The following is a 16,586-nucleotide window of genomic DNA, read 5'->3' as shown; positions in this document are numbered from 1 at the left end:
CGTCACCTTTTCCTTCAGTTTTCTGGGCTTTTTTCTCATTTTTCACATCCAGCAGAAACCACTACAAACTCTCTCTCTCTCTCTCTCTCTCTCTCTCTCTCTCTCTCTCTCTCTCTCTCTCTCTCTCTCTCTCTCCAAGGCATCACTCAAACATTTTGGAGCGAAATCTATTCTCTATGAGGTTTATTACTAAATTATTACCTAGAGAGAAGAACAACAATTTATGGTGCAAAAAAATGGAAGGCAGGGTCTACATAAGGAACGAAAAAACATTAGTCGGCAACTTCTGGTATATATAGTATAGAAGTTGAGATGATCTATCATTATACCTCAAGAGATTCCATAACTCTAATATCTACTTCTTTGCAAGAGCAAGCGCCCATAAAAGGAATATATATCGAAAAATAACTTAATTTTACATACGCGACACCTGGCAACCACTTCATCATGCGAAAAGCGATAATCACAAGTTTGTCCTGACTTGTTTATCCATATGGTTGAAGACTTTATATGATATAATAATAGTAAATAAACGCTTTTCCTCTTTTGCATACGGTGTTAAAATGGTCCCACATACGATCCTACGTCATTTATTACATGATCACCAACATCGTGTAGGAAGAACAACACGTTGTCGGCTGTGCTGGAATAATCGAAATATCACCTTAGACTCTCCAGCGGTTGACGGTTGGAATTAATTATCGTGCGAATGGCAAAACGTTGCTTGGTACTGATTACCGGAAAGATAATGACTGAAAATTCTAGATTAAAACTGTCCAGGAATGTAGATCATTACATTTGGAAATATTTTCCGAAAGGCACTTGGAGGATAAATGTATTAGATGCAAATATGGATTAAATTAAGAAATGGCAACTACTGCACTTGAGTAACTCGAAGCGCTCACAGCTTACACAACACGTCAATTCATACCTTTTGCTGATATAATCATACACGGTAAGGAATAGTATTCCCAACATTTAGGAAAATAAAATGATTGTTTATGGTTATATACTTGAATGATATATATTCATTTCTATCTTTTGTCAACACGCGTTATTCAGAACAATAAATAACCGATTGCCTAACATTCCTCCAAGAAGGGAAAGATTTTGTTTGATTCATTATTATTTTATTATACGATTTGACCAAGTTTATAGATACCGTACATGTAACTTTATACACAATTCTACGTTAAGGAATTTGATGTCATTGTAAAAAACGTACCTAAAACCAATATAAAAAATACGTATCACGAGTTGAAATTTAGCCGTATAGGAAAGAGTTTCGCCACTTTTTTCTTAATATGATGAGAGGGTGGAAGGCTTGCTCTTGCAGCACTTCACTTAATAATACGAAAGTAGTAAAAAGGTGTAGCAGAATATAGAGTAAATATTTCTCATTAAAAAAAGACGTCTGTTCTCACAGAATATTAATGAATGAGTTTAAATTAGAACTGAGGGGTTGGTTTAGTTTTTTTATGAATTGGACAGAAGTTTACTTTCATTATAGGAACACATATCATTAAAAGATATAATTGGCATAGGCCTATACCAAATTGCCTGTATCACATGGAAATATAGTTGTAGAGTTTTATTGTAAGATTTGGACTTATAATGGCCTACAAATAGCATTGAAGGGTCTAGCAGTGAAATGGATAACGCCTATACATAATTTATTCATATTCTGATCAGGGCATCCGAGTTCTTCCTAGACGAAATACAGTGGCAAACTGTCACGAAATTGGTGCTAATCTGTTCACACGTGCAATTTACCTGTCAGTCGGTTGGAAGCTATTTAGGTAATGCCATCAGTTCATCTGTTCTGGTGAGCGGACTGTCTCCGTCCACAAACTGTTGTCAACGTAAGTTTTAACGGCAGTTTCGATGAACTGACAGAAGAAATGACAGGTAAACGTGATCGTGAATACACTGCCTTAGATTGTTGAATTCTATAATAATGAATGGGTGTGTTGGGAGAGAATGAGAGGAGAGGAAGAGAGAGAAGAGGGGGTGTTAGGGAGGAGAAAGCGGGAGAGAGAGAGAGAGAGTTTATTGAATGTCATTCAGAGTTTTTCCAGGCAGCACCAGGTTGGTCAACTAGTATATGTATTATATATATGTATATACATACACACATATATATAAAATATATATATATATATATATATTTATATATATATTTATATATATATATATATATATATATATATATATATATATATATATATATATACTGCCTATATATATATATAATATATAGTTTATTTTCATGTGAGAGTTGCGTGTTTCTGAACTTTGTGAAGCTCAGGGAGTGTCTCTCTCTCTCTCTCTCTCTCTCTCTCTCTCTCTCTCTCTCTCTCTCTCTCTGTATATATATATATATATATCTGTATATATATAAATATATATATATATATATATATATATATATATATATATATATATATATATATATATATATATATATATATTACTAAGACTTTGGAATCTTATACAGAGATCTTCCTAACTGTATGCTAACGGCAAAGAGAAACAAAAACAAAAAATTACCAGTTTTCTAAAAAAAAATGAAAAAAGAGACTTCTTAGTATCCCAACATCACCTTCTGAGAGACAACTAAAATAACACTGCAGGGAACTCCGACGTCTCCTCGTTCATTTCCATAATAATAGGGAACCACTTACAAACTTTTTTTTCTTCTTTTTAAATAAAAACCAAACCTCCTGCTGCCGCGTTTCACTTCGTAATATGACTCCGCGAAACATATATTTTTCCCCCCTCTTTCTGACTATTCTGATTAGTTTCCTGAGAAGTTTTGGCCTTTTTTGGATGCTGAAGAAGGAGAAGAAGAAGAAGAAGAGTTTGTGTGATTCCATTTTATATGACTGGTAGATATCCCTTATAAGTCTCTCGTGAGTCACTGATGCAGAAATAACTCTTTAATGATATCTAAATGTATTTTCCCCAGTGAATCTCTCTTGAGTTACTACTACAGACATAATTCTTGTTTTTGTCAAAATATCTTCTCTGATGCAGAGGTAACTCTTTGATTTTATCTAAATATATTTTCCCCTATGAATCTCTTGCGAGTTACTAGTACAGAAATAACTCTGATTTTTCAGAATATTTTCCTTGATGCAGAGGTAACTTTAATGTGATTTAAATATGTTTTCCCCCTATGAATCTCTCGTGAGTAACTAATACATAGATAACTCTGATTTTATCAAAATGTATTTTCCCCTGCGATTCTCTTTCAGTTACTGATACAGAAATAACACTGATTTTATCAAAATATAATTTTCCTTATTGATATATATTGAGTTACTGATACAGAAATTATTCTTTGATTTAATTTAAATATATTTTCCTTATTAGTCTCTTATTAGTTATTGACACAGTGATAACTCTTTGATTTTAGATAAATATATTTTCCCTTATTAATCTCTCTTCAGTTGCTGATACAGAGAGAACTCTTTGATTTTATATAAACATATTTAAATATACAGTAGGTACATATATACACATATACGGTATTTCATCGTCTATTCATTCAGTAATTTATGTATTGGTTAACTGATAGATCTTACTTGTTTTTTTATTTATTTACTCATAGTATAGAACTGTCATTTGTATTGTTCAGTGTTTAAGAAGAACTTTAGAAATGAAACAAAACACCATACACGGACAGAGAGAGAGAGAGAGAGAGAGAGAGAGAGAGAGAGAGAGAGTAAAGTATGAGACGCTCCCAAAACTTCAAAAACTTCAGGAACATGCCCAGTCCAGTAAAAAAATAGCAAGACGTAGAGGTTAGAACCAACACTGAATGAAATATGCCATGGTTTCACGACTTGTAAGTTTTACAAGTTTTATGTGTATCCTCACAAATAATCATCACTGAGGATGTTGTGCAATTAGAACCTCGAAAGTTCAAGCGAAGATGCAATGCTTTGCTATCCTAAAACACTTCACCTCTTATTTACAAATTTGGTTTTTTTATTTATCTTTTTTTCTTCTCTAATAAGTTATCTCCGCTTTCTGCATTTCCTATTATCTTCTGCAAATTCTTTCAAATGGGCGCCATATTCTTTGGAAGCTTGAATTTAAAGTTAATAGCCCTAAAGCTTTTCCATATGAATAGCGGTTTATCTTCTGAATAATAATAATAATAATAATAATAATAATAATAATAATAATAATAATAATAATAATAATAATAATAATAATAATAATAATAATAATAATAATATACTGAGACAGGAGAATGAAAAACGGAACAGAGGAATGGCACAACAAACCAGTACTTTGGACATTACATGAGACAGACAAAAGAACTGGCCAGCGATGAAGCATAGCAATGGCTCCGGAGGGAGAAAGAACTCAAGAAGAAACAGAAGGAATGCTAGCAACAGCACAAGATCAGGCCCTAAGAGCCAGATATGTCAAGAACAATAGATGGAAATAACATCTCACCCATATACCTGAAGTGTAATATGAAAGACAGGACCATAAACCACACCCAACTAAGCAGATGTCCGGCTCTTGCACAGAACCAGTACAAAAAAGAGGCATGATTCAGTAGCAAAAGCCCTCCACGGGAGCCTGTGCAAGAAACACCAGCTATAGAAAACGATCAGGCAAAGATCCTCTGGGAGTATGGTATCAGAACAGACAGGGTGATACGTGCCAATAGACCAGACGTGACGTTGATTAACAAAATCAAGACGAAAGTATCACTCATTGATGTCGCAATACCATGGGACACCAGAGTAGATGAGAAAGAAAGAGAAAAAATTGTTAAGTATGAAGACCTGAAAATCTAAACAAGAAGGATATCGAATATGCCAGTGAAAATTGTACCCAAAATCATAGGAACACTAGGCACGATCCCAAGATCCCTGAAAAGGAATCTGGAAAAACTAGATGCCGAAGTAGCTCCACGACTCATGTAGAAAAGCGTGCTACTAGAAGCAGTGCACATAGTGAGAAGTGATGGACTCTAAAGAGGCAGGATGCAACCCGGACACACTATAAAAACCACCCAGTCGAATAGGATGATTTGTGATAGACAACCCAAAAAAAGAAAAGATAAATAAATAAAATATAATAATAATAATAATGCTTTTTTTACGTTTAGCTTTTTCCATATGAATAACGGGTTATCTTCTGAATAATAATAATAATAATAATAATAATAATAATAATAATAATAATAATAATAATAATAATAATAATAATAAAATACTTTTACGTTTAGCAGGCATACATGCATAAAATTGGTGCGTTGCATTCTGGCCCTGAGGAACACTTTAATTTCCTGAGTGGCCATATGCTTAAACCTACCCAGCTTTTGGTCTGAGGTAAACCTGTCCAAAACGAAAATAAAGCTGCGGGAGTAACCTCTTTATTCAGCCCATATTTTATGTAAATCAAAGTGCAGTATCTTATTTTTACTGGGGAACCAAAATCCCTTTTTTAAATATCTCTGTAAAATGTAGTTTGTGCGTTCTTAATCTTTAACCTCCCAGCTTCCCAATTCCTGCTTATCCATCCCAGCTAAAGGAGAGATAACATAAGAAAATTCTTAATAAAGTTTTGTTCTCGTCCCATCTGAGCGACGCATCTCTTTGCCACTTTGTAACTTTTTCTTCGTGACGTCAGTTGGAGAAACAAAAAAAATCAATAAATAATTTTCTATGTGTGATTTGGGTTAACACCTTTTTATCAGTCTCATGACTTATTTTTTTTTATATTAGTGTATATGTTTTGTTAGTTCATTTTAGAGCCCATCCAATATATTCGTCGTTGGACGGGTGGGTTCCGTTCTCCTTCACTCTACACCAGCGCGGTTCAGATCTCCGACCGGCCAATGAAGAATAAGAGGAATGTATCTGGTTATAGAAAATTCATTTCTCGCTATAATGTAGTTCGGATTCCCTGACCAAGCTGTAGATCCGTTGCCAGGTAACCAGCGTTGGTTCTTAGCCACGTAAAATAACTAATCCTTCGGGCCAGCCCTAGGAGAGCTGTTAATCAGCTCAGTGGTCTGGATAAACTAAGCTATACTTACTTTTCCAATATACAAATAAAGGTAGCGCGAGTATACATTCTGGTCTTTTCATTCTAGTGACACAGAAATAGCATGATTTTTAAAAAATAGTAGCCGAACATTTCTTTAGGATAGTTAATAATACCTTACCCGGACTCACTGAAAGGTACTGAAAGGTTGATAATTATGTAATTTACGTGAAATGGCAGGTCTTTTGAATGAAGTTTTTTTAAATGAAGTTTTTTAATGAAGTTCATGGCTTGATTACTTCACATAAAACCATGAGTTATATTGGGTCCTGACCGTTGCCAATATTTTTTGACAGAAAATATGAATAGTATTTCGTGTTCTCGTATTCTGAATAAAAATTCAATTGACGCTTCATCCTTTAGCTTGGCTTCTTATTCGTTTCTTTATTTTGTCCCAGTAATGTTTTAACTTTTTCTACCATTTATTCCATTTTTCTCGTCCATTTTTATCCTCTCTCTCTCTCTCTCTCTCTCTCTCTCTCTCTCTCTCTCTCTCTCTCTCTCTCTCTCTCTCCGCATTGCTTCCTGGCAAAGAATCAATTTTATTTTTTATTCCTTTCAATTTAATTACATTTTCTCAAACTTTTTTTTTTTTTTACTTCAGGTCGTTTATCCGCGTTCTTTAACATTTTCTCTCTCTTTATTTTATCCACAGTTCTTCCTTTAACCTTTGTTTTACTTTAAGGAAAGACGAAATAGTTTTCCTTCATCTTTGAATTTTCAGTCCGGAAAATGACGTATAAACGGTCCCTATTCTTATGTAAATTAATAAAAGTGAGAGTCGCCAGCGAAGTCATTTTAGTGTCTTTGGGAAAAGTGGGTGGTATCTCCGACTATGAGTTTCTGAACATATATAAGTTTTTTTTTTTAAAGCGTTTTATATTATTATGATGTTTCTGTCCAGTTAGGAAGATATTTGTATGAAAGTCCAAATATTCAGATTAATGCTTTGTGCCTCTTTGGTGTAGAGCATTGAAAGCAGCAATAAATAAGAAAAAGTTAAGTATATCTTAGTTTAACCAGACCACTGAGCTGATTAACAGCTCTAGGAGCTAAGCCAAGAAGGATTAGATTGATTTTTACGTGGCTGGAAGAACCAATTGGTTACTAGCAACAGGACCTACAGCTTATTATGGAATCGAACCACATTATAGCGAGAAAATGAATTTCTATCACGAAACAAATTCCTCTTGTTCTTCACTGGCCGGTCAGAGATTCAAACTCGCGACCAACAGAGTGGTAACTGAGAACGGAACCCGCTTACCCAGCGAGGAACTAGCAATAAATAAGAGAATAGGATGATTACAAAGGAAGTGAATTGTTACATACTGTATCATGAAGTGGCTATTCTTATGCTCGAAGTATTTTATTATTTATTCGTAAAGGAATTAATGGCTAAATTGTAACTAACTTTTTTATTTCGTATAAAAATAAAAAAGATTAATTGATAAAAGGAAGATTTTTTCATATTAAAATGACGGTATTTTTATGCACGATGATGATGTTTATGATAAACGAATAATGTTTATAAAATGAAAAAATAAATAAAAGGTCATCCTTGACCAAGTCCTCAATTTTTAAAATAGTAGCAGTGTATTTTGGTAGAGATTTAGCGAAATCAGCTTGGTTCTTGTATTGTAGTATTTATGATAAAAATTATGATAGTGTAAAGAATGGCGCCTCGTGTTTGATAAGTGGTGCCAAAGAATTTTGTTAAAACTGTATATATATATATATATATATATATATATATATATATATATATATATATATATATATATATATATATATATATATATATATATGTGTGTGTGTGTGTGTGTGTGTGTGTGTGTGTGTGTGTGTATAACTGATTCACGAAGATATAGAGCGTGATGGATATATAAATAAAGGCAAATGCCATGAAGCACAAGTGCAACCACTCCGTTGTCTCAATTTTCCTTCGTGGCATTTGCCTTGATATATATATATATATATATATATATATATATATATATATATATATATATATATATATATATATATATATATATATATATATATATATATACACATACTGTACAGTATATATATGTATGTGCATATATATAGATATATATACATATATATGTATATATATACATATATTTATTATGCGTGTGATTCTCTTCTCTCTCTCTCTCTCCTCTCTCTCTCTCTCTCTCTCTCTCTCTCTCTCTCTCTCTCTCTTCTTATTAGTTTCGAGTGCCGTCCCCTTTGTTTTGCAGTTAATTTTCTTCTTTTCACAGAAAAACCTTTCACTGTGTAACTTCCGGAAACTTTTTGTTGAATGGTAAATTTTCTGGCAATATAATTCACTCATAGTGAGACTCCATTTTATATAAAAAATCATATACTGAGAAACAGAAAATAAATGAGCGTTGGATATATTTACCACAAGTGGAATGGTTTTATTTTCTAACATTTTTGCCAGATCCTATTTATTTCTTTCCATAGGATCTTCAAGGCCTTTCCAGGCCGGGGTTTTCTTTCCAGGGGTCGTAACCGGCCTCAAGACTACATACCTTGACACTTCAGAGCCCTGTTTGGTTTTTTGGAATACTGTTACTCCGTGGTGGTCTTTCTCTTGGTTTGATCTGTGAGTTTTTTTCTGCTGTTGAAGGCACCGTAGGGGGTTAGAGCAGTCAGTGCACCTCATGTGGTGCACTGTAAGCATTAGTTTAGTTGCAACCCCTTTGGTTCCTTTTACTGTACCTCCTTTCATATTCACTTTCTTCCATCTTACTTTCCATCCTCTCCTAATAATTGATTCGTAGTACAACTGCGAGGTTTTCCTCCTGCTACACTTTTCAAACCTTTTACTGTCAAGTTCCATTTCAGCGCTGAATGACCTCACAGGTCCCAGTGCTTGGTCTTTGGCCTAAATTCTATATCCAATTCAATTCTGGTGTTGAAAGGTTACTTTGTTTATTCATTGTCCTTTTATTCTTCTTGAATGATTGGATGCTGACAAAGAACGTTCGTTTCACCATTAAACTGAATTTGTTTGTGATGTTGAGACAGTTATTATTTCTTAAGTAGAGACTGGCTGCTCAAGTGATTGATATTTATCTATAATTGCTGGTTATTAACACAAATGTTTTGGGGGTAGTGAAATTATTTTGAAGTGTAAGGTATTTTTTCACCAGACATAAAAATATTAATGTCCTTCGTCTGCTAAGCAGGCTACAGGCATCAAATAGGAAAAAAGGAAGGATAGCCTCCGCATTGTATGATAAAAATGGGAAATATTAACATGTATCGCCTGCTATTAGATATCTCATTTTTAATAATATACATCAGTTGCAATAAATTCTTTTTATATGTGTGTCCTTGTGTGTGTGTGTGTGTGGGTGGGTGTATCTCTTAAAGCCCACTGGCCGTTGAAGTCTATTACTGTCATTTAGTTCCCCTGATTTTACTAAATTATCTTTTCTTCATTTTGTTAAAGCACAAACATGCTATTGTGTTTATTAGACTTAAAGATTAATTAATTCTGTTGTTATTTCTCTCGTTTAAGTATATTGTATTTCAACTTGGATCATAACCGTTAGAATTAAGTTGCTCTCTCTCTCTCTCTCTCTCTCTCTCTCTCTCTCTCTCTCTCTCTCTCTCTCTCTCTCTGGTTAGCAGACAGTGCTACTTTGGGAAAATTACGGCTCAATTCTAGCCCTGCATGTACGCTGCAATACTGTATTGCAAAGTGTCACCTATATTTTGTTGTGTTACTTTCACTGTAATAAACACTTTAACTTAACTTCTGGATCGTTTGCAAGGATTATTAGAGCTCCTTGTTTTGCAGTTGACTGATATCATTTATATATATGTAAATAATTAGCTCAGTAATACAAGTCATAATTTGTAGCTATGTAAAATGAAAACGTGTGCCTTTATTTATGTACAATCATTCCCATATGGAAAACATATGCAGTGTATAATGTTTTTCTGTTTTCATACTGTATAGAGTAATTTTAACTGACTCCCTTATAAGGTGACGGCAGTTGAAATCGAAATTGGAGGTTCTTATTTGGAAACAGCACATTATCAGTAAGCTATCTCTATTGCAGTATAATATTTATATATATATATATATATATATATATATATATATATATATATATATATATATATATATATATATATATAAAAGGCCAAAATTCGCACACCCTCATCTTATCATGTATATTTGCGATATGATAATACATACATACATACATACACACATATATATATGTGTGTGTGTGTGTGTGCATTTATGTGTATATGTGCTTGATATAAAAAAAAGACGAAAATTTATTCAAGGTTGAGAAGGACTGAGAAATCTCAAGCTTGCAACCTTATTTGATTAAAAACTATATATGACATAATGTTTAATGTTTGATTACTTAAAAATGTATTTTTCAATTAGTTTCGTGAAGTTCAAGTTGCCCACATATTCATTGCCCTGTAACAAACGATGTGTTATTTGCATGTTGAGAGGCAGTTACCTATTGCCGCGTGCATGTATGCATGTATCCCGTTGATTATAAACGCTAGCCGTCAGCGTTCATCTGTAAGCTACAGGGATATGCAGAAGACTTTATTTGCTTGCAAACATAATTCCTTTTAGTGAAAGGACTGGAAGTGTTTTCAAGGAAACTTGTCTGTGGTTATCGCCATTCACTAATATAGGATCTTCTAATATACGTCTGGTTAAGGTTGTGAAAATCAAAATGCACATTGAAGGGGAATTGTCATAGGATTTAGACCAGATTCCTTTTAAAAACTGTTGTCTACAGTTGTCTGTAAATTCTCAGCGGAATCATCTGAATTCTTCTAAGTTTGTTAGATGTTTATAAATGCAATCAGACAATAGTTTGTACTTTATGACTAAAATATTTATCTTGTGTACTGCGTGGAGTGACTTGGAAATATTCAGTTTATTCCCCACATCGTTGGACTGTGGAACGGTCTTCCTGAGGACGTTGTGCAATTTGAACCTCAAAAGTTCAAGCGAAGTTGCAATACACCACTACCCCAAAACAAATTCCCTTGTACTTTTGAAAGTATATTTACATTTTTATCTATTGACTTATTAATTTATCTTTTTTTTTTTCTAGTAACTGATCTCTCCTTTCTGTGTTTCCTATTAAATTCTGTAATTTCTTACAAATGAACAGCATGTTCTTTGGAAGCTTGAATTTCAAGTTAATGTACCCTGTTGGTCTGTTCCTTATGAACAGGGGTTTATCTTCTGAATAATAATAATAATAATAATAATAATAATAATAATAATAATAATAATAATAATAATAATAAAGATTTCTAGCACAACACATTGGATACTGATACTCTCTCCATACATTTGTGGTGGTATAAATACAGAACTGGTGCAAAGTTGCTCTTGCAGGCACTAAAATTAAATGAATATGCATTCATTATGACTATCAAGCATAAAGAATCCCATAAACTATTATTTAGTCTATCTAAACTCCATTGTGGTGAATAAATGGTAGGTATATTGTAATGATAATACTGATAATAAAAATGAAAATAGATCAAGCGTGCAGTCCGTTTATGGCTGTCATCAGTGAAAATAGAAAGACGAATTGAAGTATTATGAACCTGTTTATCATGCGCTTATTTACTAGCCGTCAGTCATGACTCAGTCTCGGTCTGTAGGGAAAATAATACAAGAATAATTGTAAAACTATAAATATTTTTTATGTCCAATAATTTTGATCAACCGCGAGTGAGAAGTCTTGTACGCAAATCCTACAAAGAAATTTTGTTTTGATTTGAATCTTATTTAACTTAAATACCTTATATATAAATTATAGTTTTAGAGGAAATATCATTTTATTTGTATGTGACACTTTGAGATTTTAACCCCAAGGTCTGGTCCAGATCTTTACAGCTAATTTATCATTTCCCCCTAGTTTTAGTGGTTGTTATACACCTTTTAAATGATTCAATGATCTCAAAGCGCTTTCATATAGAAGGCGAATTTATTCTTGGCTTTTAATACGGAGTTGTTCTATTGTAAATAATTTAGTAAACTAAAAACACCTTTATGTAGAAAATGAATTTATTTTTGGCTTCTAATACGAAACTTTTTATGAAATATGGAGGAAAACAAGAGCGACTAGTCAAGGTGATGAGTATGCCATTTTCGATCTTACGTCAGCAAAGAATAAAGTCGTTAATAGCTTAACCTGTCCCTATATCTCATATAAATGTCATAATGAATAAGTATGAAGCAAGTAAGGTATTTATAATTGTTCTGGAACTGTTATTTAAAAAAGATATTTTTGTAACTCACAAAAGAAAAAAAACAAACTGATAATAAATACATTTTCGCATAGATAAAGGATGGGGAACGGAAGTACCTTAGACACTTATAGGCACCAGATAATTGAATTGTCAGCTGAAAATTGGCCGTTTCAGCTGCGTTGTTTTGGAAAACCATTGACGAGGAAATTGAATGTTAGAATACTTGGATGTGGGTTTTATGATGCGGCGTCGGGCTGGAATTCTTTAATGGGTATGTTTCTCTGACACAGATGCCAAGAATAAAGAGTAGAGGCATAAAAAAAAGACGTTTGATATGAAAATATTTTCATATCAGTTTAATTTAAAGTTGATCATTCTCGTATTCTCATTAGAATCTCTCTCTCTCTCTCTCTCTCTCTCTCTCTCTCTCTCTCTCTCTCTCTCTCTCTATATATATATATATATATATATATATATATATATATATATATATATATATATATATATATATATATATATATATATATATATATATATATATAGACAGAGACAGAGAGAGAGAGATGCAACGAAGCGAAAGCATAAAAAACCGTTAAGAATTTTTCATTTCATCTCAAGTAAATTTGATTGTTCTAGTCTCAGTACTCACTAGTATCGACTGCTCTCTCTCTCTCTCTCTCTCTCTCTCTCTCTCTCTCTCTCTCTCTCTCTCTCTCTCTCTCTGTGTTCCTCCAGCAGTAATTAAGAAACTGCATTTGGGTTTCTCTGCCCCATTTGCTTTTACTATTACTTCACTCTCCGTGAACGGAGCCGTTCAGTTAATAACTTAGGTTCTTTTTCCCTTAATTATATATCACAGATATTGGAAAAAAGAGAGAGAGAGAGAGAGAGAGAGAGAGAGAGAGAGAGAGAGAGAGAGAGAGAGAGAGAGAGAGAGTATCACTTTCACTGGAGAAAGAGAGAGAGATATTATAGTATGACTTTCACTGGAGAGAGAGAGAGAGAGAGAGAGAGAGAGAGAGAGAGAGAGAGAGAGAGAGAGAGAGAGATAGAGACTATTAATAGGAGGAGAGGGAGGAGAGAGAAAATATGACTATTCCACTGGAGGGAGAGAGAGAGAGAAAAAAATATGACTATTCCACTGGAGAGAGAGAGACCTTACCTTACCTTACAGACCTTACAGTTCGTTCGGGTTGCCCCAGGTCCCTCAGTGAGAGGCACCTCTGATGTCTACCAGAGAATTGCTAATGCATCTTCCGGTATATTTTGCATCTTTCAGTCTTCGATGGTCTGGGATGCATCTTAGATATTTGTCGAGCTTATTCTTAAACACATCTACGCTCACTCCTGATATGTTTCTCAGATGATCTGGTAGCGCATTGAATAGACGCTGCATTATTGATGCTGGTGCGCGGTGGAATAATGTCCTGTGTGCTTTCCTTAGTTTTCCTGGTATCGTTTTGGGCACTATTAATCTACCTCTTGTTTGCTCTTTCTGATACTTTTAGCTCCATGATGTTTTCAGTAATTCCTTCTATCTGTTTCCATGCCTGGATAATCATGTAGCGTTCTCTTCTTCTTTCAAGACTATATAAATTTAAGAATTGTAGTCTTTCCCAGTAGTCAAGGTCCTTAACTTCTTCTATTCTAGCTGTAAAGGATCTTTGTACACTCTATTTGTGCAATATCCTTTTGGTAGTATGGGTACCATATTATATTACAATATTCAAGTGGACTACGTACGTACGTTTTATAAAGCATAATCATGTGTTCGGCTTTTCTTGTTTTGAAGTGCCGGAACAGCATTCCCATTTTTGCTTTGCATTTTGCCAATATTATTGCTGTTTGGTCATTACATAACATACTCCTATTCAACATCACACCAAGGTCTTTAACTGCTTCCTTATTTGTGATTGTCTCATTATGAGGACCTTTATATGCATATAGCATTCCTTCTTTATCACCATAGTTTATTGATTCAAATTTATCAGAGTTAAATACCATCCTATTTACCTCTGCCCATTTATATATATTTTTTAGGTCTCTTTGTAGTGAATTCCTATCTTCATCACAAGTAATCTCTCTACTTATTCTTGTGTCATCCGCGAAACTTCTCACTACCGAGTCCTTAACATTACTGTCTATGTCTACAATCATAATCACAAACAGCAATGCAGCTAACACTGTACCTTGTGGCACACCGGATATTACCGTAGCTTCATCCGATTTCTCATCGTTAGCAATCACTATCTGTTTTCTGTTTTGCAAAAATTTTTTTATCCATCTTCCAACTTTATCTACAATGTTATGTTTTCTCATTTTTTGTTAATATATTATGGTCCACCTTGTCAAAAGCTTTTGCAAAGTCTAGGTAAACCACATCTGTATCTTTTTCGTTTATCAAAGTTTTATATATGTTTTCGTGGTGAGCTAACAGTTGGGTCTGTGTACTTCTTCCGGGTACAAAACCATGTTGTCCTTTATTAAACAAACTATTTTTCATTAAATGTTTCATTATATATTTTTTCATTACCCTTTCGTAAACTTTCATAATATGAGATGTCAGACTCACAAGCCTATAATTACTTGCCTCTAGTCTTGATCCACCTTTCAAAGTTGGGGGTAATATACGCTAATTTATGCTCATCATAAATCTTGCCTGTATCTATACTTTGTCTTAATAATATTGCTAGCGGCTTTGCGATTGAATGAACCACTTTCTCTAACAAAATGGCAGGAACACCATCAGGTCCTGCTGCTGATCCATTTTTAATCTCATTAATAGCCTGCACAATATCTGCTTCAGTAATATCTATGTCCGATAAATATTCACTATTTTCATCTCTTATTTTTGTATCATTATCTTCATTATCAATTTAGGTGTGAATTCACTCTTATATCTTTCTGCTAATATGTTACATATTAGCAGAGAGAGAGAGAGAGAGAGAGAGAGAGAGAGAGAGAGAGAGAGAGAGAGAGAGAGAATATGACTTGAAGTGAAGAGAGAGAGAGGGAGAGAGAGAGAGAGAAAATATGAGTATTCTACTGGAGAGAGAGAGAAAATATGACTATTCCAATGGAGAGAGAGAGAGAGAGAGAGAGAGAGAGAGAGAGAGAGAAGCAGGGGTAGGAATTATGACTTATTTCACTCAGCACGGATGGAATGACCCCCTTCCGTCTGTTCCATTCTTTTTTTATTTTCTTATTTAACTCCAAAATTTGTTTTCTTTTATTCAGTTCCATCCAGCTAATATTATTCTCTTGCCTTTCCAGGACCCAGAATCTCTTCCGGGGGTCGTAACCTTGCATGAACTACACACACCTTAACAATCCAGGTAAAGTTTTCGAGGTCATTTTCTGGATTTCGCTGAGATATTAACCTACTGTAATTTTTTTTCTTATGTTTTTGTTTTCTGTTGAATTTTCAACTGTGCGCATGCGTAGAAAGTTTCTTTGTATATAGATTTCACTCTTGTGATCTTTGTAGATGGACTGTTAAGTGGGGTTTTTGTTATTTTTAGTATTTAGCTTATTATTATATGGATAAAGATTCTCAATAATTCATCGTTGTAAATTATTATAGTGCCGATTGTGTCTTATATATATATATATATATATATATATATATATATATATATATATATATATATATATATATATATATATATATATATATATATATATATATATATATATATATATATATATATATATATATATATATATATATATATATATAAAGACAAAATCCACGAAGAAAGGGAAACAGGTGGAGTGCTGCGAGGTCTTTCGACTGTCGCCCTGTACTTAGCAAACTATTTTCGTGAATCAGTTATACATATATATATACATCTATATATATATATATATATATATATATATATATATATATATATATATATATATATATATATATACATTTATATATATATGTTTAATAACAACCATTCCTGTGGAAAAATTAACCAAGGTTTAATATTAATTTTATTTGGACTCTCTTTATCATTGTACCTAAATGTTTATGCTGACAAATATAGGTGTCGCAATTCAGGTTACAATTACCAATTATCAAAGTACGTCCTGTCATTGATGAAATGGATTATTGGCAGCATTGGTTTTGATATTTATTGATGGTTAGAACATTTTTATAGCGATTTTTTCATTTTTGCGTTTGCCGTTTGATTCGTCATACAGTAATCAAACCATGATTTGGTATGTATTCATTTTGAAATGTAACTAAT

The 16,586-nt window shown here is 33.3% G+C and overlaps 1 long non-coding RNA gene across 1 annotated transcript in view; it reads left to right on the top strand.

The window, feature by feature from the left end:
- LOC136845012 (uncharacterized) overlaps positions 1 to 15,929 on the top strand; it is a 301,988-nt gene extending 286,059 nt beyond the window's left edge. Inside the window, exon 3 of the long non-coding RNA XR_010855039.1 lies at positions 15,619 to 15,929. This is a non-coding gene — a long non-coding RNA (uncharacterized lncRNA). The remainder of the gene's footprint in view (positions 1 to 15,618) is intronic.
- Positions 15,930 to 16,586: the final 657 nt, after the last annotated feature.

This window comes from Macrobrachium rosenbergii, chromosome 2, assembly GCF_040412425.1.
Source record: "Macrobrachium rosenbergii isolate ZJJX-2024 chromosome 2, ASM4041242v1, whole genome shotgun sequence".
NCBI classification, from domain to species: Eukaryota; Metazoa; Arthropoda; class Malacostraca; order Decapoda; family Palaemonidae; genus Macrobrachium; species Macrobrachium rosenbergii.
The sequence above is the reverse complement of the archived record's forward strand: the minus strand, read 5'-3'. Positions and strand labels throughout refer to the sequence as shown.